This window comes from Polypterus senegalus, chromosome 4 (genome assembly GCF_016835505.1).
Source record: "Polypterus senegalus isolate Bchr_013 chromosome 4, ASM1683550v1, whole genome shotgun sequence".
Taxonomy (NCBI): Eukaryota; Metazoa; Chordata; class Cladistia; order Polypteriformes; family Polypteridae; genus Polypterus; species Polypterus senegalus.
Genome location: NC_053157.1, coordinates 97,183,777 through 97,188,923, shown reverse-complemented (window position 1 = coordinate 97,188,923; position 5,147 = coordinate 97,183,777). Strand labels below are relative to the sequence as shown.

Here is a 5,147-nt window from a genome sequence, read left to right as displayed (position 1 = left end):
AGCTTCCAGTTATGACCATTACGCGTAGAATTTCGATATAAAACCTGCCCAACTTTTGTAAGGAAGCTGTAAGTAATGAACCTGCCAAATTTCAGCCTTCCACCCACACAGGAAGTTGGAGAATTAGTGATGAGTCAGTGAGTGAGTGAGTCAGTGAGTGAGTGAGTGAGTGAGTGAGGGCTTTGCCTTTTATTAGTATAGATTGAGGGATCCTGGTTTAATTATTAGTTTGTTCTGTGCAATAAAAATGATCTGATCCTTAAGATTTATAGGTGTTGGGATTATATGGGATAATAAAGTCATCTACCATAACATTATTGTGAATGGTGGAAGTATTAATTACAATATAAAGCATTGTTGACCTACAGAATCTTGGAGGTATACATCTGTTTAGCTGATACATATGAGACAATACTCTACCCAAAACTGTAAAGATTTATTGTGCTTTATGATACTGATAGAGAGGTATACAAGGTACAAGAACATCCTCATCCTTAAACCACTCAGAGAAGGCACAGATCCAAAAACAAGAAAAAAGATCCCTGGTTAATCCACCAAAATCATGTCCTTTTTCAATAAAACATACTTGAAGCTTTTTGTTGAGGAGTTCTGCTCTTCTATAAATTCACTGCTTGTCATTCAATATTGTTTCCCTATTTATTTCGATAATGATTTCTTCCTCTATTAATCCTTCAAGCTCTGAAAAACCTCATAGAATACAGTATGTTTTTATAAAGAAAGTGAAACAATTAACTGTGGAATAAAATAGTATGAATTTTAAGTGGCTAAACAAAACATGAGAGCAACAGAAATTTCTGAGTGTATAAGAGGGAAATAAAAGAGGATGTCTGGCTGGAAAATACATATTTGAGACCTTGAATTTTCAAGGGACTGATTCTTAAGAGAAAGTGCTGGAGCTGGAGTAAGGACCTTCAAACATCACAATTATGTGAAAGGGTTTTGTTTTACTGAATTTGAGGCTTAACTGATTGTTGACTATGCATGAAGGTGACGGAATTACTCTGAATAAAAATTACTTCTGTCATCTGTCAAGATGGGATCATTTTTCATCCAGTTGAAATACTTTAATCTGAATCGAAAAAAATAAAAAATAAAAATCATTATTATAAAATCTATAAGAATAACAAAATAAGTTCACAAGCACACACCTGTTTTTCTGGGGTCCTTTCTGATTCTCTATACATTCACACATATTTCTCCTCTCCTCCTGCTCTCACATCCATTGCCTTTAATTCTGAATGTTTAAAACATTTACTGTTTACTGTGGGAGTATCAGCATTTATATTTGCAAACGAAGATTCTGGAGGACTTGGTACATTTGCCTCTTCATGCAGTCTGGATAACCTCAACTGCTAAAGTAACTAATAGGAAAATGTTAATCTATCCGTCCATTCATTATCCAACCTGCTATATTCTTACAGGGTCACGGGGGTGTGCTGGAGCCAATCCCAGCCAACACAGGGCACAAAGCAGGAAACAAACCCTGGGCAAGGCGCCAACCCACCTCAGAATGTTAATCTATTTATTGATTAATTAACTTTTCTTTAGAAAATCAATAATGTTTCATTTTAAGTTTAAATAAAACTTATTTAAGAGAAAATATACATGCATCAGTAAGATTATATGTTTTAAATGTGTTTATAATATTTACCTCTAATGTGCTACTTTCATATTCTGCACTTCCAAGAAGGTTCTCAATATTACCAATCAAAATCTAAAAAATGAACAAAAGCATAAAAGCACTGTGGTCGCTGAAAATCAGGAACGACGGGAGTCTCATGAATTTAAAGTCTGAGAATCTTTTTATTCTTGGTGAGCAGGAGGTTGCAGCAGCTGCCACAATCAGCCTGTGTTAACTTGCAGCTGACAGGGAGTTTTCCTCCTTTATACCCAGCTTGTTTACTTTAATAAAAGAAGAAGTGCAGCAGTTTATTTAGAGGTCATACATAGATTGCTATAGCTTATGGTCACACCCTGGATTGGTACGTGCAGGAGCACACAGTGTTTCTTATAGATAAAGTAGTTGTCAGTACACCCACGGCCTTTGAGCAGTACGCCCCTGTCGGCACCGCACACACACAAGACCCCTAACTGTCACGAGGTGTGTGCAACTTCACCAGACCAGACAATACTTATTTCATTATTCTTTGCACATAGCTTATACAATATCAAATGTTACATAAAAGTTACTTCAGTACATCACATTAATTACACAGAAATTACATTCTTATAGCTTTAGTACATGCATTAGATTACATTTGTTCAGTTAGCTTAACACATTCTTATTGAATGCATAAGTGACATACTCATAAATCTATTAGCACCACACTTCATTATTCAGGAACTCTGAAAATCCTTAATTTTAAATATTATTTCTCAGCACTATTGAGCAAAGTTGAAGTACTGTACAGAACACATAACTGATTAGATAAATCTGGCTTAAGCAAAATTGACAGAATATATTTACATCAATTTGGTTAATTATAGGTAAAATATCAAATAAAACACTGTCATAAACTGGTGTCCTATTCAGAGTTTTCTGTCTTGCATCCACTGCTTCTTGGATAGGCTATGGCTCCACCACTACAAGCAGGTTTGAGCATGCGTGTGTGCGTTTCAACGGATTAAATTTTACAAAAAACTGGGAAAAACTGACGTGTTCTAAAACTTTTGATAGGGTATATATACACACTGTATACAAACAACTATGAACTGTATATATGTATATAGAAACACCTTTACTGTATTTTATGCTTCAGAACCATGTAAAGCATTATTTAACATGCCACATATGGCCAGAGCCTATCCCAGCAGTAATAAAACAATGCAGGAAACAGACTTAGATGAGGTGCCAGTCCATTACAGAAACATTTGCTCAGGCATGCTAATACAAAACTAATTTGATTGATTGATTTAACAGACTGTCTACAGACTGTGAGAGGAAAACATACATCCACACAGGGAAATAACAATCTATGTTGGCAATATAACTCAAAGTGACTAAATAATTTAAATTAATGTAGCAGATCTCTTTAAAGAATGAAAAACAGTGTGGTGCAGAAGTTTGTGTGTATCCTCAAAACACAAAGACACTGGGCTGAAAAGCCCAATATAGGACCTGTCCATATTGTTTGTATCTCCTTTCTTTGTTAGTTTTATTCGAAACTCTAAATTGGATTGGTGTTGGTGACTGTAGAAGTGTCTGAGTAGCACTCTGAGTAGCACACTGACTAGGGTTTGCTCCCTTCTTTCACCTCATGCTGCCATAAGCAGTTTAACAAAATGGATAGATTAATGTAGTAAAAAAACAATTAAACATCACTTTACAAAATTACATACCTGTCAATCTACTTCTGCTTGAGGTTCACTTGTGTTTATCTACATGTGGCTCCTGAGACAATGCTGTCAGTGCTCTCTATTAAATAAGTCAGGTAAAGCAATTGTCTATAAAACTGAATAAATGATAAAAAAACATATTCATTTTTAACACAATATATCAATGTCATTTATAAAGGATTTATCTTTATACTGAACATAATCAATAGCAGTGTCCTTAATAAGTAATGCAGCTTATTAAATTAACATTTAATAGAATGTTTTTAGTAAAACGGTATCACACAACAATAAGAAATAAATACCTGATAATTTATTTCTGCATGTGCTTCACCTGGGATTTCTGGTCTAAATTCTGATTCTTCTTGTGCCATGGGTACTTGCTCCATCTTCAAAAGGAAATGTACAAAGGAATGTGGTGTTTAAATGTACAGCAATACATAAAGACAAATGTGTGGATTCAACAGAGTGACATAGTATAATTAACATGCAATGAAGTACTGTAGACTATACTTTATAAATGTTCACTTAAGATTTTGCAGAATCACAGTCTTCTTTTTTTAGAGAAAGTATCATATTAATTCATGCACAATTTAACATATAAACATTAGTGAGATTTCTACCTGAATTGGCAGTGGTATGTCATGGTGAGGAATTATAAATATTTTGCCTTTTGCAATTTTTTCATGTAATTAAGCAGCAGTTTCAGTTTGCAGTCTATGTAAACATCTCCCTTTTCAGCTTTAGCAAAATTAAATCCTGTTAAGTGTAAAGGAATGTTTGGGTAGCTTTCAATAATAAGCATTTCTAATTGAGTAACTGTCCAGTTCCTATATTAACATATGATTTGCTTCCAAATCTGTGCTGAGTCCTAGACTGTTGATGTTTTGGAGGACCTTACATTCAGAGAGACAATTAATGTATGTAATGAAATTCCATAAATTATCTGCATACTGGATGAATACATAATTAGTGCAATAACTTAAAACTAGTATGAAAACTGTATTGTGATGTCCTATTATGCACTGCTTACACAACAACTCATTTTACTCAACTAGAAGAATCCTAATCAAACTTTTATAACTCCGTAGGAAAACTATATCTAATACCTCAAATTGGAAAATCCAAGTTTTGTTAACTAGGGGGCTCTGCCCCCTGCTAACTTCGCTTGACAACCCCTGGCGGGCGCTACACACTAGCCACTTGCGCTCTGCGCCACGTATGGGGAAGTGGATGTACAATTTAAACAGATTGTTATTTTCATGGGAATTGTTATATATGTATAATAGAACTAACTATTTTACATTACAGCGAGTAATTAACCATAGTAAAAATAGTAAGATGTAATAAATTGAAAGAAAATTATGTTTCATGTTGCATTAGAGGTATTCATTGTGTTATACATTTTCGTTCTGTTTGACTTTGAAATTAACACACAAATACTTTTTAAACTTAAACTTTTACTGTAAAACTTCAGTAAAAACAATATTTGGAATTAACTTTTCATCAGTATCGCATTGAATTTTGATTCCATGTTTGGACATCGTGACAATGCAATGTATAACTGCCGTGAGTGAATATCGTTTCTTTTTCTCTAATAACTAAACTGACTTTTTCGAATGTTTGTCCCTGTGATTTGTTAATTGTCATAGCAAAAGCTATTGTAACGGGAAACTGTAAACGTTTCAATACGAATGGCATTGTGGTGTAGTGGGTCCACAGCTCATGTAAAAAGGGACACTTTTAAATAATCACCAAGCTTGCGGCTTGGTGAGGTTGGTGGTGTGGCTGAA

General features: G+C 34.4%; 1 long non-coding RNA gene across 2 annotated transcripts; it reads right to left on the bottom strand.

Moving 5' to 3' along the window:
* Positions 1–423: 423 nt before the first annotated feature.
* LOC120527542 lies at positions 424–3,747 on the bottom strand. Of its 2 annotated transcripts, none has more exons than XR_005633360.1 (4): positions 3,660–3,747; positions 3,361–3,436; positions 1,673–1,735; positions 424–1,090 (listed from the first exon to the last, which is right to left on the bottom strand). It is a non-coding gene; the product is annotated as an uncharacterized LOC120527542 (long non-coding RNA). The 2 variants fall into 2 exon arrangements; XR_005633359.1 differs by having other exon boundaries at positions 3,361–3,473; positions 3,660–3,746.
* Positions 3,748–5,147: the final 1,400 nt, after the last annotated feature.